This window comes from Oncorhynchus keta, chromosome 11 (genome assembly GCF_023373465.1).
Source record: "Oncorhynchus keta strain PuntledgeMale-10-30-2019 chromosome 11, Oket_V2, whole genome shotgun sequence".
NCBI lineage: Eukaryota > Metazoa > Chordata > Actinopteri > Salmoniformes > Salmonidae > Oncorhynchus > Oncorhynchus keta.
In genome coordinates, this window is record NC_068431.1 from 471,094 (window position 1) to 484,080 (window position 12,987).

Here is a 12,987-nt window from a genome sequence, read left to right on the forward strand (position 1 = left end):
GTTCAATACACTTTCGACCAGTTTGAACTTTCTGTGTTAGTCTGGACCACATCTCCTTTAAAAATTGAAACTAGAAACAAAAGAGAAATAAAGAAAAAAAACATAACAAAATAACTAAACCCAAAAAGCAACAAAACCCTTTTTTTTTTTAGTAATGTTACTTTGTCCTGTGAAGCGATACGCGTTCTGTCCATTAACAGTGGATATTCTCAAACATTAAAAGTCCTATATGGGTCTGTTCAACACTCAGACAAAGTCTAGCAGTAGATGTTGATCTTCTCCTTACTTTATATCTTAGTTCATTAATATAAGGATCCCATCAGAGGTGTCATGTGGCTGTCAGGGTTGAAATGGCAGACAAGATGTCCTACAGTAGCTGTGATGCTCACTCTATCTCGCTCTTCCTTCTCAAGTGAAACTCATCACAGGAAGTAGAGTTTAGGTGGCTTTTCAACCTCTTATTCTTCATTTTTGTAGCTGTTGTTTACAGCTTGACCTCTCTCTTCTCGTCTTCCTCTCTCTCCTCGTCTTGTGCTTGTCCTCCTCTCTCCTCGTCTCGTGCTTGTCCTCCTCTCTCCTCGTCTCGTGCTCATCTTCCTCTCTCTCCTCGTCTGGTGCTAGTCTTCCTCTCTCTCCTCGTCTGGTGCTCATCTTCCTCTCTCTCCTCGTCTGGTGCTCGTCTTCCTCTCTCTCTCGTCTGGTGCTCGTCTTCCGCTCTCTCCTCGTCTAGTGCTCGTCTTCCTCTCTCTCCTTGTCTGGTGTTCGTCTTCCTCTCTCCCTTGTCTGGTGCTCGTCTTCCTCTCTCTCCTCGTCTCGTGTTTGTCCTCCTCAGTACCTGTTCTGGTGTTCGTAGTGCCAGCGGTTGAAGTCGATGTTGAAAGCTACGATGCTGCCAGACGCCATGCCAGTGATCAGAGTCCTGCAGACAGACAGAGACCACGTAAAACCATAATATAGTTAGCAGACAGAGACCACGTCAAACCATAATATAGTTAGCAGACAGAGACCACGTCAAACCATAATAAAGTTTGCAGATGCTTTTAATCCAAAAGTGACTTCCGGTCATGCGTGCGTACATTTTACGTCCTGGGAATCTAATCCACTATCCTGGCGCTGCAAACCAACTGAGCAACAGAGGACCACATAAATATACATAAGAAAGAAACCACATCAGACCAGCATGACCCGGTCAGTCTGGTTCTGGTCAGTCTGGTTCTGGTCAGTCTGGTTCTGAATGCGTGAAAACAGAAACATGAAAAAGACTGACAACCTCCCCTCCCCTCCCTCCCATCCTACCCACCTCTGGTCGTGAGACAGGTCCATGGCACGGATGCCAGCGTCACAGCCTGGGTAGATGTAGAGCTGTTTGAAGTCACAGGCCTGCCACACCTCCACCACCCCGTTGTCTCCTCCTGTCACCAGGTTCTGACCGTCACTACTCAACAGGATCGCCTGGCGGGAGGGAGGGAGAGAGGAAGGGAGGGGGGAGGGAGGGAGGGAGGGAGGGGAAGGAGGGAGGAAGGGAGGTAGGGAGAGAGGAAGGGAGAGAGGGAGGGAGGGAGGGAGGGAGGGAGGGAGGGAGGGAGGGAGGGAGGGAGGGAGGGAGGGAGGGAGAGGGAGGGAGGGAGGGAGGGAGGGAGGGAGAGAGGGAGGGAGGGAGAGGGAGGGAGGGAGAGGAGGAGAGGGAGGGAGAGAGGAAGGAGGGAGGGAGGGAGGGAGGGAGGGAGGGAGGGAGGGAGGGAGGGAGGGAGGGAGGGAGGGAGGGAGGGCAGGATAGATATAGGTCTGTAACAGTTTGGGTCTAGAGTGTCACCCCTTTGAAGAGGGGGATAACCGCGGCAGCATTTCAAACTTTGTTGATCTCAGACGATACGAAAGAGAGGTTGAACAGGCTAGTAATAGGGGTTGCAACAATTTCTGCGGATAATGTTAGAAAGAGAGGGTCCAGATTGTCCAACCAATTTGTAGGGTCCTGGTTTTGAAGCTCTTTAAGAACATCAGCTGTCTGGATTTGGGTGAAGGAGAAGTGGGGGACTTTGGCAAGTAGCTGCAGGGGGTGCAGAGCTGTTGGAAAGGGTTGGGGTAGCCAGGTGGAAAGCATGGCCAGCCGTAGAAAAATGCTTATTGAAATTCTCAATTATTGTGGATTTATCGTGGTGACAGTGTTTCCTATCTTCAGTGCAGTGGGCAGCTGGGACGAGGTGCTCTTATTCTCCATGGACTTTACAGTGTCCCAGAACTTTTTTGGAGTTAGTGCTATAGGATGCAAATTTCTGCTTGAAAAAAGCTAGCCTTTGTTTTCCTAACTGACTGTGTGTATTGGTTCCCGACTTCCCTGAAAAGTTGCATATCGCGATGACTATTCGATGCTAATGCAAAACGCCACAGGATGTTTTTGTGCTGGTCAAGGGCAGACAGGTCTGGAGGGAACCAAGGGTCTGTTCTTAGTTCTGCATTTTTTGCTTATTTAAGATGGTGAGGAAATCACTTTTAAAGAGCAACCAAGACATCTTCTACTGACGGGATGAGGTCAATATCCTTCCAGGATACCCGGGCCAGGTCGATTAGAAAGGCCTGCTCGCTGGTCCTATACTTGGCGCTCCGGTACCGCTTGCCGTGCAGTAGCAGAGAAAACAGTCTATAACCTGGGTGACTGGAGTCTCTGACAATTTCATGGGCTTTCCTCTGACACCGCCTATTATATAGGTCCTGGATGGCAGGAAGCTTGGCCCCAGTAATGTACTGGACCGTTCGCACTACCCTCTGTAGTGCCTTACGGTCAGATGGCAAACAGTTGCCATACCAGGCGGTGATGCAGCCAGTCAAGATGCTCTTGATGGTGCAGCTGTAGAACCTTTTGAGGATCTGGGGACCCATGCAAAATCTTTTCAGTCTCCCTCGTGCCCTCTTCACAACTGTCTTAGGCTAGTTAAGGATCATATACCCTCTAACTTACAACCTCGACCCACTCCAATTTGCTTACCGCCCCAATAGGTCCTCAGATGATGCAATCGACATCACACTGCCCTAACCCATCTGGACAAGAGGAATACCTATGTAAGAATGCTGTTCATCGACTACAGCTCAGCATTTAACACCATAGTACCCTCCAAACTCATCATTAAGCTTGAGACCCTGGGTCTCGACCCCTGCTCTGTGCAACTGGGTACTGGACTTCCTGACGGGCCGCCTCCAAGTGGTGAAGGTAGGAAACAACACCTTCACCCCGCTGATCCTCAACACAGGGCCCCACAAGGGTGCGTGCTCAGCCCTCTCCTGTACTCCCTGTTCACCCACGACTGCGTGGCCATGCACGCTCCAACTCAATCATCAAGTTTGCAGACAAAACTACAGTGGTAGGCTTGATTACCAAAAACGATGAGATGGCCTACAGGGAGGAGGTGAGGGCCCTCGGTGTGGTGTGGTTTCAGGAAAACAACCTCTCACTCAATGTCAGCAAAACAAAAGAGATGATCGTGGACTTCAGGAAACAGCAGAGGGAACACCCCCTATCCACATCAATGGGAAAGCAGTGGAGAAAGTCGAACGTTTTAAGTTCATCAGCGGGTAGTAAGTTTTATGTTCCTCTGCGTACACATCACGGACAAACTGAAATGGTCCACCCACAAAGACAGTGTGGTGAAGAAGGCGCAACAGCACCTCTTCAACTTCAGGAGGCTGAAAAAAATGTGGATTGTCACCGAAAACCCTCACTAACTTTTACAGGTGCTCAATTGAGAGCATCCTGTCGGGCTATATCACCGCCTGGTACGGCAACTGCTCCGCCCACAACCGCAGGGCTCTCCAGAGGGTGATGCGGTCTGCGCAATGTATCCACCGGGGGCAAACTACCTGACACCTACAGCACCCGATGTCACAGGAAGAACAAAAAGATAATCAAGTACAACAACCACCTGAGCCACTGTTCACCATTCAGAAGGTACAGGTGCATCAAAGCTGGGACCGAGAGATAGAAGCTGTTTTTCAATCTCAAGGCCATCAGATTGTTAAACAGCCACCACTAGCACAGAGAGGCTGCTGCCTACCTACAGACTTGATATCAATGGCCACTTTAATAAATGGAACACTGGTCTCTTTAATTATGCCACTTCAAGAATGTTTCCATATCTCTCATTACTCATCTCATATGTATATACTGTATACTGTGTCCTTCACTATCTATTGCATCTTAGCCTCTCTGTCACGACTCATCCATATATATATATATATATATATATATATATATATATATATATATATATATATATATATATATCTTATCCTTATCATTCCTTTACTAGATTGTGTGTATTTGGTTCTGTTGTGGAATTGTTAGATATTACCTGTTAGATACTGCTGCACTGTCGGATCTAGAAGCATTTCACTACACTCACAATAACGTCTGCTAACCATGTGTATGTGACCCGTACAATTTGCCTTGATTTGATATATATATACTGTATCCGTGGTCGTACCCGTGTTGAGTCGTTGACCTCCATCTGAGCCAGCAGTTTCCCGTTGATGCTGAAGTTACAGAAGCGTCCTCTCTCATAACAGATGACACAGTGGCCCTCGCTGGACACAGAGATGAGGCGGGGCCTCAGGCACAACTCTGGGCCCTCCAGGGCCCGCAGCAGATCCCCTGTTATGGTATGGACCAGACATGGACCCTCTGGAGGAAGGGGGGGGGGGGAAGAAGGGATGGAGATTTAGAAACACACACACACACACACACACACACACACACACACACACACACACACACACACACACACACACACACACACACACACACACACACACACACACACACACACACACACACACTGACCTTTGGCCCCGCTAATGACCAGTCCCAGCTCAGCACAGACAGAGACACACACCACCTCATGGTCATGACCCGTCAGCACGGCTCTCGGAGCAGGGTAGTCACCTAGGAAACGCATTTATTCATTAAATTGTTCTCTGTTAAAGTGTCTTGAAACTAAATACACTTTAAATAAAATGTGACATACGAAGAGCAGATTAAAAATGGGGAAAGTATCTGCTCATGGAGATCAAAATGATCCGTTGGGGACCGTTGGGAGTCGGTGGGGAACGTTGGGAGTCGGTGGGGACCTGGGAGTCGGGGACCGTTGGGAGTCGGTGGGGTCCGTTGGGGACCGTTGGGTGTCGGTGGGGACCGCTGGGGACCGTTGGGAGTCAGTGGGGACCGTTGGGGACCGTTGGGAGTCGGTGGGGACCGTTGGGAGTCGGTGGGGTCCGTTGGGGACCGTTGGGGACCGTTGGGAGTCGGTTGGGGACCGTTGGGAGTCGGTGGGGACCATTGGGAGTCGGTGGGGTCCGTTGGGGTCCGTTGGGGACCGTTGGGAGTCGGTGGGGACCGTTGGAAGTCGGTGGGGACCGTTGGGAGTCGGTGGGGACCGTTGGGAGTCGGTGGGGTCCGTTGGGAGTTGGGGATCATTGGGGATCCGTTGGGGACTGGGGATCATTGGTGATCATTGGAGTCGGTGGGGAACGTGGGGACCGTTGGGAGTCGGTGGAGTCCGGTGGGGACCGTTGGGAGTCGGTGGGGACCGTTGGGGACCGTTGGGAGTCGGTGGGGACCGTTGGGAGTCGGGGACCGTGGGGACCGTTGGGAGTCGGTGGGGACCGTTGGGAGTCCCGTTGGGGACCGTTGGGGACCGTTGGGAGTCGGTGGGGACCGTTGGGGATCATTGTTCAAGGCAAGAGATTAATGTGCTGATAATATTGTAAAAAGGACAGGAAATGTAGCTGGTTTCCCTTTCACCTCTTAGAAGCATATTGCTATGTACTCCACAAACACACACACCCCTCCACACACGGACTTACTGTTGTTGGGGTTGTCTCCAATGATGTGATGGCGTCCGCTCCAGTACCACAGCAGCAGGGTAGCGTCTCTGGACCCCGACACGATGTAGCAGTCTCCTCCGATGTAGCTCTCTGACCGGGCCAGGCACGTCACCACGTCCCAGTGGCCAAACACTATCTGGGTCAACTTACCTACAGTGAGGAGGTAGAGATGTGGACGTATTGAGGAATAATGTAGACAGATCCAGGAATAATGTAGTGGCATTGAGGAATAATGTAGACCTATTGAGGAATAATGTAGCCAGATCGAGGAATAATGTAGACCTATTGAGGAATAATGTAGCCAGATCGAGGAATAATGTAGACCTATTGAGGAATAATGTAGCCAGATCGAGGAATAATGTAGTCGCATTGAGGAATAATGTAGACCTATTGAGGAATAATGTAGACCTATTGAGGAATAATGTAGACCTATTGAGGAATAATGTAGACAGATCGAGGAATAATGTAGACCTATTGAGGAATAATGTAGACAGATCGAGGAATAATGTAGACCTATTGAGGAATAATGTAGACAGATTGAGGAATAATGTAGACCTATTGAGGAATAATGTAGACAGATCGAGGAATAATGTAGACCTATTGAGGAATAATGTAGACAGATCGAGGAATAATGTAGACCTATTGAGGAATAATGTAGACAGATCGAGGAATAATGAAGACCTATTGAGGAATAATGTAGATGCATCGAGGAATAATGTAGACCTATTGAGGAATAATGTAGACAGATCGAGGAATAATGTAGACAGATCGAGGAATAATGAAGACCTATTGAGGAATAATGTAGACAGATTGAGGAATAATGTAGACCTATTGAGGAATAATGTAGACAGATCGAGGAATAATGAAGACCTATTGAGGAATAATGTAGATGCATCGAGGAATAATGTAGACCTATTGAGGAATAATGTAGACAGATCGAGGAATAATGTAGACAGATCGAGGAATAATGAAGACCTATTGAGGAATAATGTAGACGCTTTGAGGAATAATGTAGAGGTATTGTAGTAGTAAAGTAGTAGTATTATATCTCGTCTGCATCACCTCAGGGTTGTTGAAAGAAATGAATAGTGAAGTAGTAGTGCTGTTTAATAATACCTGTCTCGGTAGAGTAGACAGTATAGATAGTATATAGTATAGTATATAGTATAGTATATAGTATAGTAGTAGTACTGTGGCAGGTACCTGTCCCAGTGGGGTAGACTCTGAAGCTGTTGTCCCAGTATAGATAGTATATAGTATAGTATATAGTATAGTAGTAGTACTGTGGCAGGTACCTGTCTCGGTAATGTAAATGTAGAGTAGACTCTGAAGCTGTTGTCCCAGTATAGATAGTATATAGTATAGTATATAGTATAGTAGTAGTACTGTGGCAGGTACCTGTCCCAGTGGGTAGACTCTGAAGCTGTTGTCCCAGTATAGATAGTATATAGTATAGTATATAGTATAGTAGTAGTACTGTGGCAGGTATCTGTCCCAGTGGGGTAGACTCTGAAGCTGTTGTCCCAGTATAGATAGTATATAGTATAGTATAGTAGTAGTACTGTGGCAGGTACCTGTCCCAGTGGGGTAGACTCTGAAGCTGTTGTCCCAGTATAGATAGTATATAGTATATAGTATAGTAGTAGTACTGTGGCAGGTACCTGTCCCAGTGGGGTAGACTCTGAAGCTCTTGTCCCAGTATAGATAGTATATAGTATAGTAGTATAGTAATACTATAGCAGTACTGTGACAGGTACCTGTCCCAGTGGGGTAGACTCTGAAGCTCTTGTCCCAGTATAGATAGTATATAGTATAGTATAGTAGTATAGTATATAGTATAGTATACAGTATTGTAGTATGGTATAGTACTACTATAGTAGTACTGTGGCAGGAACCTGTCTCGGTAGAGTAGACTCTGAAGCTCTTGTCCCAGTATAGATAGTATAGTAGTATAGTATATAGTATAGTAGTATGGTATAGTAATACTATAGTAGTACTGTGGCAGGTACCTGTCTCGATAGAGTAGACTCTGAAGCTCTTGTCCCAGTATAGATAGTATATAGTATATAGTATAGTATATAGTTTAGTATATAGTATAGTCGTATAGTAGTAGTATAGTAGTACTGTGACAGGTACCTGTCTCGGTAGAGTAGACTTTGAAGCTCTTGTCCCAGTATAGATAGTATATAGTATAGTATATAGTATAGTATATAGTTTAGTATATAGTATAGTCATATAGTAGTAGTATAGTAGTACTGTCACAGCTACCTGTCTCGGTAGAGTAGACTCTGAAGCTCTTGTCCCAGTTTAGATAGTATATAGTATAGTATATAGTATAGTATATAGTATAGTATATAGTCTTATAGTAGTAGTATAGTAGTACTGTCAGAGGTACCTGTCTCGGTAGAGTAGACTCTGAAGCTCTTGTCCCAGAAGCCACAGACCAGGATGTAGCGGTTGTCGGCGGTAACCACGAAGCAGTGTGTGTTGATCTGGATGCTCTGGTCCACCAGGTCTGTGATCTGACGCTTACTCACACCTGAGTTGTTGGCTACACACACACAGGCGCACGCACACACACAAAATAACAATGCTAATAGAAACTATAATGGTGTATGATCTGATGCCTAACAACCTATGGCCTCTAATTTGGGCAAAAAGTGTTACCAAAAGTCTGACCACCAGGGTATCACATGACGTGTTCTGACCTATGAGAGGGTCCATCTCAATGGGCAGGTGATGAGCCTGTTCTAGGGAGTAACCTGGAGCCCCACGGAGACCTGAGAACACACAATGCATGGTCACACCTATCTCTCTCTCACACACACGCGCACACGCACACACACGCACGCACACACACACACACGCACACACACACACACACACGTACACACACACACACACACACACACACACACACACACACACACACACACACACACACACACACACACACACACACACACACACACACACACACACACACACACACACACACACACACACACACACACACACACACACACACACACACACACACACACACACACACACACACACACACACACACACACACACACACACACACACTACTCACCGACGGTGTTGTGCCAACGGTTGACAGCGAACAGTCTGCTGCAGGTGACGGTGACAGCAGCAGGGACAGAGAGGTGGGGCAGGGTGTTGGCTGCTACGTGGGTCACAGGAGAGTTGGAGGGGAACTTCAGCACCATGATCACATCCTGCTGCATCTGGTCCTTAAACATCAGAGGACTCTGAGGAAGAAAACACTGATGAGATAGAAGAGAGAGAGAGAGAGAGAGAGAGAGAGGGGGAGAAGGAGAGGAGGGGAGAGAGAGAGAGAGAGAGAGAGAGAGAGAGAGAGAGAGAGAGGGGGGGGGGGGAGAAGGGAGAGGAGAGGGAGGGAGGGGAGAAGGGAGAGGAGATGAGAGAGAAGAGGGGAGAGGGAGGAGGAGGAGCGAGGGAAGAGGAGAGAGGGAGGAGAGAGGGAAGAGGGGAGAGGAAGGAGGGGAGATGGATGAGGAGAGAGGGAGGATGATATGGAGGAAGAGAGGGATTAGGAGAGAGGGAGGAGGGGAGATGGAGAAGGAGAGAGAGATGAGGAGAGGGATAAGGAGAGAGAGATGAGGAGAGGGATGATGAGAGAGGAAGGAGGGGAGAGGGAGGAGGAGAGAGGAAGGAGGGGAGAGGAAGGAGGGGAGAGGAAGGAGGGGAGAGGAAGGAGGGGAGAGGAAGGAGGTGAGAGGAAGGAGGGGAGAGGAAGGAGAGGAGATGGATGAGGAGAGAGGGAGGAGGACAGAAGGAGGAGAGGGAGGAAGAGAGAGATTAGGAGAGAGGGAGGAGAGAGGGAGGAGGGGAGAGGAACGATGGGAGAGGGAGGAGGAGAGAGGGAGGAGGGGAGAGGAAGAAGGGGAGATGGATGAGGAGAGAGGGAGGAGGAGAGAAGGAGGAGAGGGGGAGGAAGAGAGAGGGAGGAGGAGAAAGGGATTAGGAGAGAGGGAGGAGGTGAGAGGGCATAGGAGAGAGGGAGGAGGTGAGAGGGATTAGGAGAGAGGGTTTAGGAGAGAGGGAGGAGGAGAGAAGAAGGAGAGGGAGGAGGAGAAAGAGATTAGGAGAGAGGGATTAGGAGAGAGGGATGAGGAGAGGGATGATGAGAGAGTGATTAGGAAAGAGGAAGGAGGGGAGAGGGAGGAGGAGAGAGGGAGGAGGGGAGAGGAACGACGGAAGAGGGAGGAGGAGAGAGGGAGGAGGGGAGAGGAAGAAGGGGAGATGGATGAGGAGAGAGGGAGGAGGAGAGAAGGAGGAGAGGGAGGAGGAGAGAGGGAGGAAGAGAGGGGGAGGAGAAGTAAGGGATTAGGAGAGAGGGAGGAGGTGAGAGGGCATAGGAGAGAGGGAGGAGGTGAGAGGGATTAGGAGAGAGGGTTTAGGAGAGAGGGAGGAGGAGAGAAGAAGGAGAGGGAGGGGGAGGAAGAGAGAGAGGGAGGAGGAGAAAGAGATTAGGAGAGAGGGATTAGGAGAGAGGGAGGAGGTGAGAGGGAATAGGAGGGGTTTAGGAGAGAGGGAGGAGAGAAGGGGGAGAGGGAGGGGGAGAGAGGGAGGAGGTGAGAGGGAATAGGAGAGAGGGTTTAGGAGAGGGAGGGGGAGAGAGGGAGGAGGTGAGAGGGATTATGAGAAGGAGTTTAGGAGAGAGGATGAGAGAAAGATGGGGTAGAGGTATGGGAGAAAGTGATGGAAAGAGGAATGAGAAGTGGGATGGGAAGAGGGGTGGGAAGAGGTATATTAGTGAGGGAGAACAGGATAGAAGCAGGAACACACACTGAGGAACAGAGGGTGACTTCAGACCCAGAAGAAAGGAAGGTTGGTAGGTTCTAAAATAACTTTCCCAACAATCTCTGGTTGGCCACAAATCCTGGTTTTCCTGCTTATTCTAGGAATAATCCAACCAGGATTTCTGAAAAATAAAAGGAACTGTAGGGACATTTTATGGAATTCTGCAAACTTAAGGGTTGGTATTGATTGGTTAGTTTTGATTGGTTGTGCAGGTGTTGGTTGGTTGGAATAGGCAGGTAATGGTTGGTAATGGTTGGTTGGATGGACATGTATTGGTTGGTGTTGGTTGGAAGGGCAGATGTTGGTTGGAAGGGCAGATATTGGTTGGAAGGGCAGATGTTGGTTGGAAGGGCAGATGTTGGTTGGAAGGGCAGATATTGGTTGGAAGGGCAGATATTGGTTGGAAGGGCAGATGTTGGTTGGAAGGGCAGATATTGGTTGGAAGGGCAGATGTTGGTTGGAAGGGCAGATATTGGTTGGAAGGGCAGATATTGGTTGGAAGGGCAGATGTTGGTTGGTTGGAAGGGCAGATATTGGTTGGAAGGGCAGATATTGGTTGGAAGAGCAGATATTGGTTGGAAGGGCAGATGTTGGTTGGAAGGGCAGATGTTGGTTGGAAGGGCAGATATTGATTGGTTGGTTGGTTGATTGGTTTGATGGATGGATGGGCATGTTTTGGTTGGTATTGGTTGGAAGGGCAGATGTTGGTTGGAAGGGCAGATATTGGTTGGAAGGGCAGATGTTGGTTGGAAGGGCAGATGTTGGTTGGAAGGGCAGATATTGGTTGGAAGGGCAGATGTTGGTTGGAAGGGCAGATATTGGTTGGAAGGGCAGATGTTGGTTGGAAGGGCAGATATTGGTTGGAAGGGCAGATATTGGTTGGAAGGGCAGATGTTGGTTGGTTGGAAGGGCAGATATTGGTTGGAAGGGCAGATATTGGTTGGAAGGGCAGATATTGGTTGGAAGGGCAGATGTTGGTTGGAAGGGCAGATGTTGGTTGGAAGGGCAGATATTGGTTGGAAGGGCAGGTATTGGTTGGAAGGGCAGATGTTGGTTGGAAGGGCAGATGTTGGTTGGAAGGGCAGATATTGGTTGGAAGGGCAGATGTTGGTTGGAAGGGCAGATGTTGGTTGGTTGGAAGGGCAGATATTGGTTGGAAGGGCAGATGTTGGTTGGAAGGGCAGATGTTGGTTGGAAGGGCAGATGTTGGTTGGAAGGGCAGATGTTGGTTGGAAGGGCAGATTGGTTGGTTGGAAGGGCAGATATTGGTTGGAAGGGCAGATGTTGGTTGGAAGGGCAGATGTTGGTTGGAAGGGCAGATATTAGTTGGAAGGGCAGGTATTGGTTGGAAGGGCAGATGTTGGTTGGAAGGGCAGATATTGGTTGGAAGGGCAGATATTGGTTGGAAGGGCAGATATTGGTTGGAAGGGCAGATGTTGGTTGGAAGGGCAGATGTTGGTTGGTTGGAAGGGCAGATATTGGTTGGAAGGGCAGATGTTGGTTTGGAAGGGCAGATATTGGTTGGAAGGGCAGATATTGGTTGGAAGGGCAGATGTTGGTTGGAAGGGCAGATGTTGGTTGGAAGGGCAGATGTTGGTTGGAAGGGCAGATGTTGGTTGGAAGGGCAGATGTTGGTTGGTTGGAAGGGCAGATGTTGGTTGGTTGGAAGGGCAGATATTGGTTGGAAGGGCAGATGTTGGTTGGTTGGAAGGGCAGATATTGGTTGGTTGGAAGGGCAGATATTGGTTGGAAGGGCAGATATTGGTTGGAAGGGCAGATATTGGTTGGAAGGGCAGATATTGGTTGGAATGGCAGATATTGGTTGGAATGGCAGATATTGGTTGGAATGGCAATATTGGTTGGAAGGGCAGATATTGGTTGGAAGGGCAGATATTGGTTGGAATGGCAGATATTGGTTGGAAGGGCAGATATTGGTTGGAAGGGCAGATGTTGGTTGGTTGGAAGGGCAGATATTGGTTGGAAGGGCAGATATTGGTTGGAAGGGCAGATGTTGGTTGGAAGGGCAGATATTGGTTGGAAGGGCAGATATTGGTTGGAAGGGCAGATGTTGGTTGGAAGGGCAGATATTGGTTGGAAGGGCAGATATTGGTTGGAAGGGCAGATATTGGTTGGAAGGGCAGATGTTGGTTGGAAGGGCAGATGTTGGTTGGAAGGGCAGATATTGGTTGGAAGGGCAGATGTTGGTTGGAAGGGCAGATATTGGTTGGAAGGGCAGATATTGGTTGGAAGGGCAGATGTTGG

General features: G+C 48.6%; 1 pseudogene; it reads right to left on the reverse strand.

The window, feature by feature from the left end:
* Window positions 1–771: 771 nt before the first annotated feature.
* The window catches only part of LOC118378693 (neurobeachin-like), a 257,394-nt pseudogene continuing 245,178 nt past the window's right edge, over window positions 772–12,987 (reverse strand).